The following is a 12,800-nucleotide window of genomic DNA, read 5'->3' on the forward strand; positions in this document are numbered from 1 at the left end:
CAGTTTCCACCTGTGTCCCCTTGTTCGCGTCCCACCAGTGTTGAATAGTTTATCCTTGTTTACCCGGTCGATTCCTCTGAGGATTTTGTAGGTTGTGATCATGTCTCCCCTTACTCTTCTGTCTTCCAGTGTCGTAAGGTGCATTTCCCGCAGCCTTTCCTCGTAACTCATGCCTCTTAGTTCTGGGACTAGTCTAGTGGCATACCTTTGTACTTTTTCCAGCTTCGTCTTGTGCTTGACAAGGTACGGGCTCCATGCTGGGGCCGCATACTCCAGGATTGGTCTTACATATGTGGTGTACAAGATTCTGAATGATTCCTTACCAAGGTTCCTGAACGCTCTTCTGATGTTAGCCAGCCTCGCATATGCCGCAGACGTTATACTTTTTATGTGGGCTTCAGGAGACAGGTTTGGTGTGATATCAACTCCTAGATCTTTCTCTCTGTTCGTTTCATTAAGTACTTCGTCTCCCATTCTGTATCCTGTGTTTGGCCTCCTATTTCCACCACCTAGTTTCATTACTTTGCATTTACTCGGGTAGAACTTCAACAGCCATTTGTTGGACCATTCACTCAGTCTGTCTAGGTCATCTTGTAGCCTCCTACTATCGTCCTCAGTTTCAATCCTCCTCATAATTTTTGCATCATCGGCAAACATTGAGAGAAACGATTCTATACCCTCTGGAAGATCATTTACATATATCAGAAACAGTATAGGTCCAAGGACTGACCCCTGCGGTACTCCACTCGTAACGTCTCGCCAATCTGAGACCTCACCCCTCACACTGACTCGTTGTCTCCTGTTACTTAGGTACTCCTGTATCCAACGGAGTACCTTCCCTTTCACTCCAGCCTGCATCTCCAGTTTTTTCACTAGCCTCTTGTGTGGCACTGTGTCAAAGGCTTTCTGACAATCCAAAAATATGCAGTCTGCCCACCCTTCTCTTTCTTGCCTTATTTTTGTTGCCTGGTCGTAGAATTCAAGTAACCCTGTGAGGCAGGACCTGCCATCCCTGAATCCATGTTGATGCTGTGTTACAAAGATCTTTCGCTCCAGATGTTCCACTAGCTTTCTTCGCACAATCTTCTCCATCAACTTGCATGGTATGCAGGTTAGGGACACTGGTCTGTAATTCAGTGCCTCCTGTCTATCCCCTTTCTTGTATATCGGGACTACGTTAGCTACTTTCCAAATTTCTGGCAGTTCCCCTGTTGCCAGTGATTTGTTATACACCATGGAGAGCGGGAGGCACAGTTCTTCTGCTCCTTCCTTTAGTATCCAAGGGGAGATTCCATCTGGACCTATAGCCTTTGTCACATCCAATTCTAGTAAACACTTCCTTACTTCCCCGCTGGTAATCTCAAACTCTTCCAGTGGTTCCTGGTGTGTGTGTGTGTGTGTGTGTGTGTGTGTGTGTGTGTGTGTGTGTGTGTGTGTGTGTGTGTGTGTGTGTGTGTGTGTGTGTCCTGCGCTCGAAACAATACTAACGCTCCACAAAATGCTAGGGTGTAGGCTCCTAGGGAAGGGGTGCAGGCTCCTAGGGAAGGGGTGTAGGCTGCTAGGGAAGGGGTGCAGGCTCCTAGGGAAGGGGTGCAGGCTGCTAGGGAAGGGGTGCAGGTTGCTAGGGAAGGGGGTGCAGGCTGCTAGGGAAGGGGGGTGCAGGCTGCTAGGAAAGGGGTGCAGGCTGCTAGGGAAGGGGTGCAGGCTGCTAGGGAAGGGGGTGCAAGCTGCTAGGGAAGGGGGTGCAGGCTGCTAGGGAAGGGGTGCAGGCTGCTAGGGAAGGGGTGCAGGCTGCTAGGGAAGGGGTGCAGGCTGCTAGGGAAGGGGTGAAGGCTGCTAGGGAAGGGGTGCAGGCTGCTAGGGAAGGGGGTGCAAGCTGCTAGGGAAGGGGGTGCAGGCTGCTAGGGAAGGGGTGCAGGCTGCTAGGGAAGGGGTGCAGGCTGCTAGGGAAGGGGTGAAGGCTGCTAGGGAAGGGGTGCAGGCTGCTAGGGAAGGGGGTACAGGCTGCTAGGGAAGGGGGTGCAAGCTGCTAGGGAAGGGGGTGCAGGCTGCTAGGGAAGGGGTGCAGGCTGCTAGGGAAGGGGTGCAGGCTGCTAGGGAAGGGGTGAAGGCTGCTAGGGAAGGGGTGCAGGCTGCTAGGGAAGGGGGTGCAGGCTGCTAGGGAAGGGGGGGCAGGCTGCTAGGGTAGGGGTGCAGGCTCCTAGGGAAGGGGGTGCAGGCTGCTAGGGAAGGGGGTGCAGGCTGCTGGGAAGGGGGGGTTGAGAAGAGGTCCTAGGGAAGGGGTGCAGGCTGCTAGGGAAGGGGGGGGTTGAGAAGAGGTCCTAGGGAAGGGGTGCAGGCTGCTAGGGAAGGGGGGGGTTGAGAAGAGGTCCTAGGGAAGGGGTGCAGGCTGCTAGGGAAGGGGTGAGGACGGGTCCTAGGGAAGGGGCTACAAGGCGGACAGCCCGCCCATCACAACTCTCAGTAGAGTACTATACATCTACTATACATCTACATCTACTATACATCTACTCAATACAGTCCTATACATCTACGCAAGAGTCCCCTCACATGTGCCTCTTCAAATCATCAACACCACCTCATCAAAACCATCAATTACCACGAATAATTAAGACGCAACTGCAGGACTAACACAGGGAGAGGGAGGGGTGGGAGAGAGGCAAGGGGGGAGGGGTGGAAGAGGGACATGAGGGGAGGGGTGGAAGAGGGGCATGAGGGGAGGGGTAATGGAAAAGGGGGGGGGGTGAGGGGTAGGGAGAGGACTCCTAACAACGCAATAGGTTACTCTGCCCAGGACTCTGACGACATCTCCAAGCAGATAATTAGGTCATGGGTGGGTAGGGAATTTTGCGAGGGAGGGAGAGAGAGAGAGAGAGAGAGAGAGAGAGAGAGAGAGAGAGAGAGAGAGAGAGAGAGAGAGAGAGAGAGAGAGAGAGAGAGAGAGAGAGAGAGAGAGAGAGAGAGAGAGAATAAAATTGGTACCCAAGAGTTAGCCAATGTCATCTAGACTATATGAAGGGTTACACAGTGTGTGTCAAGAGCCAGGTGTGTGATACTAAGGTACCTGGACATTTATACACCTGCCCTAGACTATATGAAGGGTTACACTGTGTGTGTCAAGAGCCAGGTGTGTGATACTAAGGTACCTGGACATTTATACACCTGCCCTAGACTATATGAAGGGCTACACAGTGTGTGTCAAGAGCCAGGTGTGTGATACTACGGTACCTGGACATTTACACACCTGCCCTAGACTATATGAAGGGTTACACTGTGTGTGTCAAGAGCCAGGTGTGTGATACTAAGGTACCTGGACATTTACACACCTGCCTTAGACTATATGAAGGGTTACACTGTGTGTGTCAAGAGATAAGGCCACACTGTCAGTGCGCAAGGACACAGTGGTACTAAACAAGGACATAGAGACACCAAACAAGGACACAGTGGTACTAAACAAGGACATAGAGACACCAAACAAGGACTAACAGTAGAGACACTCCAGGAGGGACTAGACAAACACACACAGCAACAGACACACAGCAACAGACACACAGCAACAAGAACAACAAATACCTCAAGACCTGGCAACAACAGACGACAAACACAAGACCACCGACATTATTAGCAATGAAGACGTTACCAACAACAACAACAACGACAAGAACAACAACTACATCAATGGCAACAAGGACATCAACAACTAGAGCAACAAAAACAGCAACTAGAGCAACAAGAACACCAACAACTACATTAACAAGGACACCAACAACTTCATCAACAAGAACACCAACAACTACATTAACAAGAACACCAACAACAACATCAACAAGGACACGAACAACTACATCAACAAGGACACGAACAACTACAACAACCAGAGAGCAGCAAGATGAGCTACAATACAAGTCGGGTAAGTGGAGTGTGCAACACAAACAGTCAGTATTAACCACTGGCTTACAGGCAGTGAAGCAGCAAGTGGTGGCCAACACGCAGGCCGTGTAGCCCACACACACACGGAGAGGCAGAGAAGGAGAGTAAAGGACAGAGGAGAGATACAGTAAATATTGGTAGGAGAGAGTGACTGAGACTAGCTGTCTGGCTGGTGTGTTGTGTGGCTGGTGTGTTGTGTGGCTGGTGTGTTGTGTGGCTGGTGATGTAACACTGTAAAAGTGTTTAGTTTAGTTTAATACATACATAGAGTACATGAGTCACAGACAGGGATTAGAGAAGGCGCCAGTTTGTCCACCGGAAAGTCACACCTCTAAAAGTTAATGACCCCAAGTGACCTGAGGTCAGATCATGCGAATTTCACCTTACTTCTGCTAATCTTATAATTGTAGTCTGGTAGCCTTCAAACATGCCGACGTTTAAGGAGTGGCTTGGTAGAGTGCCGGAGGCTATCTACTTGTGGGCGGAGTTAGTTACTAGGGTCCCCAATATATACTCGGAGAGCTATCAATTCGAGAGCATTAAGGACAGAGAAGAACGGCAGTCAGCAGAGCAGAGAAGACAGCCCTAGCAGGGAGGCTGTCGGCCGGCAGGGCGGGGGTCTCCTTCAACTACAGACCCCCCCCCCTCTCTATCCAGCTATAGGCACACACTTGGTGAGTTGAGCATTAAGGTGACTTGGTCGTGTTTTACAAGTGTTGTGTGATGATCAGGGGCAGTCAGTTGTAGTGTTCTCAGATTCTTGGAGGATGACTCACTTTACATATATATATCTTGAACATTGCTTAAATTGATACTTAGTATGTGAAATATAATTGAATTTATTATTTACATTGCCTTTACTGTGTCCCCTAGAGTTGAGTTGAGGTGAGAAAGCCTCTGGGATTACTGGTTCCATGATTTTACTGAGTACATGATAAAGATGGGACATACTAATAATGACCTTGATAACATCTTTTGAGAATTTTGTGATACAGACAAGTTCCATTCCTTGTCTTGTATATGATGATCTAGAATGGATGGTGGCAGCATTTCGTCTTCTACTATCTACTCTTCTACTTCTACTATTTACTCTTCTACTTCTACCTATCTACACCTCTCCCTCCACCCCTCTCTAAACTCTCACTTTCAACTAATGACCTTCCTCACTCCTCCCACCTCCCTACCTCTCACCCCAAACCCTCACTAATTACTTCACTATTCATTTCTTTCCTTTCATTTTCTCTTATACGTTTGTGGCAATGATTATGTATTCTAGAGTTCTCTCTAGAGTTTCGGGTAACTGATCAAGTTACGGCGCCTTGTAGTCTTAGCACCTAGGTAGTCAAATACCTAGGTTACAAGGTGTTGAACGAGAGAGGCGTCTTAGGAACTCTGGAGGGTGCTCTAGAATAGTTAGCTAACTGGGGACGGGATAACGGACTAGAGAGAGCTGTTTTCCCCGGCCTCGTTAGTTAACTGGGGGGTGGAATAATGGACAAGATAGAGCTATTTCCCCCCACCCCCCGTTACAATGACTTGTAAAACACGACCAAGTCACCTTAATGCTCAACTCACCAAGTGTGTGTGCCTATAGCTGGATAGAGAGCGGGGGGGGGGGTCTGTAGTTGACGGAGACCCCCGCCCTGCCGGCCGACAGCCTCCCTGCTAGGGCTGTCTTCTCTGCTCTGCTGACTGCCGTTCTTCTCTGTCCTTAATGCTCTCGAATTGATAGCTCTCCGAGTATATATTGGGGACCCTAGTAACTAACTCCGCCCACAAGTAGATAGCCTCCGGCACTCTACCAAGCCACTCCTTAAACGTCGGCATGTTTGAAGGCTACCAGACTACAATTATAAGATTAGCAGAAGTAAGGTAAAATTCGCATGATCTGACCTCAGGTCACTTGGGGTCATTAACTTTTAGAGGTGTGACTTTCCGGTGGACAAACTGGCGCCTTCTCTAATCCCTGTCTGTGACTCATGTACTCTATGTATGTATTAAACTAAACCAAACACTTTTACAGTGTTACAGTGTGTTGTGTGGCTGGCGTGTTGTGTGGCTGGTGTGTTGTGTGGCTGGTGTGTTGTGTGGCTGGTGTGTTGTGTGGCTGGTGTGTTGTGTGGCTGGTGTGTTGTGTGGCTGGTGTGTTGTGTGGCTGGAGTGTTGTGTGGCCGGTGTGTTGTGTGGCTGGTGTGTTGTGTGGCTGGTGTGTTGTCTGGCTGGTGTGTTGTCTGGCTGGCGAGCTAACTGGCTGGCGAACCAACTGGCTGGCGAGCCAACTGGCTGGCGAGCCAACTGTCTGGCGAGCTGACTGGCTGGCGAGCTAACTGGCTGGCGAGCCAACTGGCTGGCGAGCCAACTGGCTGGCGAACCAACTGGCTGGCGAGCTAACTGGCTGGCGAGCCAACTGGCTGGCGAACCAACTGGCTGGCGAGCTAACTGGCTGGCGAGCCAACTGGCTGGCGAACCAACTGGCTGGCGAGCTAACTGGCTGGCGAGCCAACTGGCTGGCTAACTAGGCCAACAGCTGCAGTGTAGCCAAGTACAACGCACAAACCAAAATAAAAAAAACCCATAATGGCATAAATGGATACAAGGCGATGGATAGAGAAGTCGGAGGAGAGGTAAGGGAATAGGAGGAGGATGGGGAGGACGCCTTGAAGGTAAACAGAAGACAGAGGGAGAAAAACAACGCCGAGAGGATGGTGAACATCGGGGACCCCCAACAACCATTTGGGGTCAGCTAAACCCGGTGTTGACATCTCTCTCTTTGTTCCGCGAATCCCTAATGATACGAGATTGTTGTTAGCACCCCCCCCCCCCTACCACCTCCACACGCCCCCCCCCTACCACCTCCACACGCCCCCCCTGCCAGGATTACTGTTGTCAACTCAATAATGCCACCTTGTGCACGCCTCCAACATACACACACACACACACACACACACACACACACACACACACAGAGTGTGTGTGTTCAGAAATTATTAGAAGGATTAAGACAGAGGGGGACTGATTGAGGCTTCAGGAAGACCTAGACAAACTGAAGGAATGTTCAAACAAGTGGTTGTTGGAGTTTAACCCAAGCAAATGTAATGTAATGAAGATAGGTGTAGGGAGCAGGAGACTAGATGATACAAGGCATCATTTGGGAGATGAAATTCTTCAAGAGTCAGAGAGAGAGAAAGACTTGGGGGTTGACATCACGCCAGACCTGTCCCCTGAAGCTCATATCAAGAGGATAACATCAGCGGCATACGCCAGGCTGGCCAACATAAAAACGGCATTTAGAAACTTGTGTAAGGAATCATTCAGAACTTTGTATACTACATATGTCAAACCAATCCTGGAGTATGCGGCCCCAGCATGGAGTCCATATCTAGTCAAGCATAAGACTAAACTGGAGAAGGTTCAAAAGTTTGCCACCAGACTAGTACCCGAGCTGAGAGGTATGAGCTACGAGGAGAGGCTACTGGAGTTAAACCTCGCGTCGCTGGAAGACAGAAGAGTTAGGGGGAACATGATCACCACATACAAGATTCTCATAGGGTAGATAAGGATATGCTATTTAACCCAAGGGGCACACGCACTAGGGGACACAGGTGGAAATTGAGTGCCCAAATGAGCCAGAGATATTAGAAAAAAAAAATTTAGTGTCAGAGTGGTTGACAAATGGAATGCATTAGGAAGTGATGTAGTGGAGGCTGACTCCATACACAGTTTCAAATGTAGATATGATAGAGCCCAGTAGGCTCAGGAATCTGTACATCAGTTGACTGACAGTTGAGAGGCGAGACCAGAGAACCAGAGCTCAACCCCCGCAAGCACAACTAGGCGAGTACAACTAGGTGAGTGCACCAGTTGATTGACAGTTGAGAGGCGGGACCAAAGAGCCAACAACACAATACAGTCAGCATCATAACACAACAGGCAAAGCCTCATGTTTCACAACTCTCGCGTCCCAAACAAGGTAGGAAAGTTTGAAATCTTGCAGCGAGAGAGAGGCACGAACTGTGTATTACCCGCCACAAGACAAGCGAACCAAGAAACACAGATTCGATAGTGTTTATATGCTTCGTAACTTCCTTTTGTCCGCTCGGTGATCTTCCCCCGCCATGTAAAACACTCTTGGAACACCGGACGGTTCCAGGCCCCAAGGAGCTTCGTTCCTGGAACACCGGACGGTTCCAGGGCCCAAGGAGCTTCGTTCCTGGAACACCGGACGGTTCCAGGGCCCAAGGAGCTTCGTTCCTGGAACATCGGACGGTTCCAGGGCCCAAGGAGCTTCGTTCCTGGAACACCGGACGGTTCCAGGGCCCAAGGAGCTTCGTTCCTGGAACACCGGACGGTTCCACGCCTCATGGAGCTTCGTTCCTGGAACACCGGACGGTTCCAGGGCCCAAGGAGCTTCGTTCCTGGAACACCGGACGGTTCCAGGGCCCAAGGAGCTTCGTTTCTGGAACACCGGACGGTTCCATGCCTCATGGATCCTCACTCGTACACATCGTACAAAAGAGTCTTCGACAAAACTAGTTTCCTGCTTGTTATAAGCGTGTATATTATTAGGTTGGGAAGAATTAGTTAGAAGAGGTTGTAATAGGATAAGTTGGGTTAGGTTAAGTTGGATTAGGCTAGGTTGGGATAGGTTAGGGAGGTTTTAAAACCAGTTGGCGAACGGTGTGGTGTACGATGTGGCGTACCCTCTCACGGTAGCTGGCAGCGTTACCACGTCAAGGCGGCGTGTAGCACTGATAATGTGCTGGGGCTTGTAGTGGGTTACCAGCACATTACAACTCCTTGTATCAGGGGCAGGAGTGTACACACGAGGCAGGAGTACTCATTGGGTAGGTGTACTCAATGGGCAGGAGTGTACACACAAGGCAAGAGTACTCAATGGGCAGGTGTACTCAATGGGCAGGAGTGTACACACAAGGCAAGAGTACTCAATGGGCAGGTGTACTCAATGGGCATGAGTGTACACACGGGGCAGGAGTGTACACACGGGGCAGGAGTGTACACACACGAGGGCAGCAGTGTACACTCCTGGGGGCAAGTGAAAGTGAATCCAGGAACAAAGACCTTTCCAGCAACACCGCCAGATTCTCCCGCTCATTCCTTTTGTAACCACAATTTCCCCCTCCTTACCCATCGCCTCCCCCCCCCCTCCGTGAGAGTGAGGTAAGCTTGGAACACCTTCCCCCCCCCCCCGTGAGAGTGAGGTAAGCTTGGAACACCTTCCCCCCCCCCCCTCCGTGAGAGTGAGGTAAGCTTGGAACACCTTCCCCCCCCCCCCCGTGAGAGTGAGGTAAGCTTGGAACACCTTCCCCCCCCCCCCGTGAGAGTGAGGTAAGCTTGGAACACCTTCCCCCCCCCCCCCCCGTGAGAGTGAGGTAAGCTTGGAACACCTTCCCCCCCCCCCCTCCGTGAGAGTGAGGTAAGCTTGGAACACCTTCCCCCCCCCCCCCCCCGTGAGAGTGAGGTAAGCTTGGAACACCTTCCCCCCCCCCCCCCGTGAGAGTGAGGTAAGCTTGGAACACCTTCCCCCCCCCCCCTCCGTGAGAGTGAGGTAAGCTTGGAACACCTTCCCCCCCCCCCCTCCGTGAGAGTGAGGTAAGCTTGGAACACCTTCCCCCCCCCCCCCCCGTGAGAGTGAGGTAAACACCTGCTCGCCGCAGACCAGACACCATCCAGGTAACACCTGCTCGCCGCAGACCAGACACCATCCAGGTAACACCTGCTCGCCGCAGACCAGACACCATCCAGGTAACACCTGCTCGCCGCAGACCAGACACCATCCAGGTAACACCTGCTCGCCGCAGACCAGACACCATCCCTGTAACACCTGCTCGCCGCAGACCAGACACCATCCAGGTAACACCTGCTCGCCGCAGACCAGACACCATCCAGGTAACACCTGCTCGCCGCAGACCAGACACCATCCAGGTAACACCTACTCGCCGCAGCCCAGACACCATCCAGGTAACACCTGCTCGCCGCAGACCAGACACCATCCAGGTAACACCTGCTCGCCGCAGACCAGACACCATCCAGGTAACACCTACTCGCCGCAGCCCAGACACCATCCAGGTAACACCTGCTCGCCGCAGACCAGACACCATCCAGGTAACACCTGCTCGCCGCAGACCAGACACCATCCAGGTAACATCTGCGAGCACAAAAAAACACATGTCCGCGGAAATCATTTATTTTTATGTGGAAGACGGTCGTGGGGGAGGGGCGGGGAGGTGATGGGGAGGGGCAGGGAGGTGATGGGGAGGGGCGGGGAGGTGATGGGGAGGGGCGGGGAGGTGATGGGGAGGGGCAGGGAGGTGATGGGGAGGGGCGGGGAGGTGATGGGGAGGGGCGGGGAGGTGATGGGGAGGGGCAGGCAGGTGATGGGGAGGGGCAGGCAGGTGATGGGGAGGGGCGGGGAGGTGATGGGGGAGGGGCGGGGAGGTGATGGGGAGGGGCGGGGAGGTGATGGGGAGGGGCAGGCAGGTGATGGGGAGGGGCAGGCAGGTGATGGGGGAGGGGTAGGGAGGTGATGGGGGAGGGGCGGGGAGGTGATGAGGAGGGGCGGGGAGGTGATGGGGAGGGGCAGGCAGGTGATGGGGAGGGGTAGGCAGGTGATGGGGAGGGGTAGGGAGGTGATGGGATGGTCTGTAGTCAGGTTGCAATGGCAAAGCTTGGCAACAGGTGTAGTACTTACCAATCAATGTCCACAGGGGAGTGAGGTCTAGAGCTCCTGCCCCGCCTACTATAGAGCCTCGCTCTACCCCTTGTCTTATAATTCAACTATTGTTCATCTTACACACAGAAATCGCAATAGAGTGATGCATCAAATGAACAAATCCACAAGGGCCGTGACGAGGATTCGAACCTGCGTCCGAGAGCATCCCAAACGCAGGTTCAAATCTTCATCACGGCCCTTGTGGATTTGTTCATTTGATGCATCATGCTATTGTGATTTCTGTGTGTAATGAAGTAAGGGCGAAGAGGGAGAACGGCCTATTGACATAACTCGAGTGGAGGGGGGAGTTGTGTAAAACCCTGGTTTGTGTCTCGGAGAGGCTGCAGGATCCAGTAAGTTCAGTAGAACTTCGGTTTCAACTCTTTTACCCTGCCGTAGCTCAGTCGATTAAGGCAGCGTCTGAGATGCTCTCGGGCGCAGGTTCGAATCCTCGTCACGGCCCTTGTGGCTTTGTTCATTGCTGACCTTCAAACTCTTTGTCCAACCTGTCCCTAAAGGTGTGGATGGAGGTGGCCTCCACAACTTCGTCTTTCAGTACATTCCACTTGTTGACCTCCCGTACAGGGTACGAGTATTTCCTGAATTTACCTGAGGGGGCCTCTAATGCTAGTGATCTTGATGAGGAAGCTGGCGGCTTGTCAAAGGTTCCTTCATTTGCCCTGATCTTTTCCCGCTCTATTTTAAACCCCAGCACAGTTTTGGCGTTTAAGGCGGGTAGGCGGTTTCACTGGATTACAACCCTATGGGTGAAAAAGCAAAATTTCCTTACATTCTTTCAGCTCATTTGAGTTTGCAGTTTGCAGTTTTGACTTGTGTGCAGCGAGCGGTCTGGATAGACGAGTAGGGTCTAAAACCTGAGAAAAGTATGACTTTTCTACGTCACAAGGACCGGGCCGCGGGGACGTTGAGCTCCGAAACCATCGCAAGGTAGGTTACTGATAATCTTTAAAAACCCAATTCAACCCAACTCAACCTAAACCAATAATACTAACTGTCCTACATGCCAAGCAACCCGTCCTCGACTGTCCATTCCATCCAGCGGTCGACCCCAAAGACGCATTCATAAATTTTTACATGCTGTTCATTCAAAACCGAAATTTTCTCAAATATAAATTAATATTATAATATAATTAGCATATTGTGCATATATATAGGCATAGGTTAGGCTAGGTAATTAGGTTCTGTTGGCGATTATTTGTATCCAACCCGGCCTCACACTAGGCTGTGGGCGCATCCGATCCCACGATCGTCGTCGCCCCTAAATCAACACAACACTAGGCTGTTTAAAGCGGCGGCCGTCCTCCCCAGACGCATTCATCAGTTTTAACATAATGTGTATTAAGAATTGGTTTGTTCTCATATATAAATTCATATTCTTATACATAAAAATTGTATGTATAGTTTGTCGTAGGTTAGGTTAGGTGTTTAGGTTCTGTTGGTAATTATTTGTATTTATAAGTTCGTGGGTGAAGCATTTATAGAATTGTGGTTCGAACAGAGGACGTGAGCGAAGCACGTGTTCCGGAAGTGTTCGGACGTCATCAGTTGTAAGTCGTGTGTAAACCTCTTTTCATTCATAAACAGCGGGTTTGGTGGCTGGATTAAAGAGCGGCTGGATCTTTGTATGCGAGGATGGGCTGTTGTATCTGTAGTACGTAGGTGAAACATTTACAGAATGTTTATAGAATTGTTGTTCGAACAAAATTCGTCAGTGAAGCACTTGTTCCGGAAGTGTTCGAACGTCATCAGTTGTGAGTCGTGTGTAAACCGTTTTTCATTCATAAACACCGGGTTTGGCGGGAATGGCATGGACTTTGGGTCTTTGTTTATAGGCAGCCCGTCCTCCAAACAAAGATCCAAAAGTGATTCCATGCACTCGCCAAACCCCCAGGTGTTTATGAATGAAAAGCGGTTTACACACGACTCACAACTGCTGACGTTCGAACATATCCGGAACAAGTGCTTCACTGACCAATTTTGTTCGAACCACAACGCTGTAAATGCTTCACCCACGTACTACAAATACAAATAATCACCAACAGAACCTAAACACCTAACCTAACCTAGCCTATGCCTATTTATACACAATATGCTAATATATTATAATATTAATTTATAC

This window comes from Procambarus clarkii, chromosome 38 (genome assembly GCF_040958095.1).
Source record: "Procambarus clarkii isolate CNS0578487 chromosome 38, FALCON_Pclarkii_2.0, whole genome shotgun sequence".
Classification (NCBI taxonomy): domain Eukaryota; kingdom Metazoa; phylum Arthropoda; class Malacostraca; order Decapoda; family Cambaridae; genus Procambarus; species Procambarus clarkii.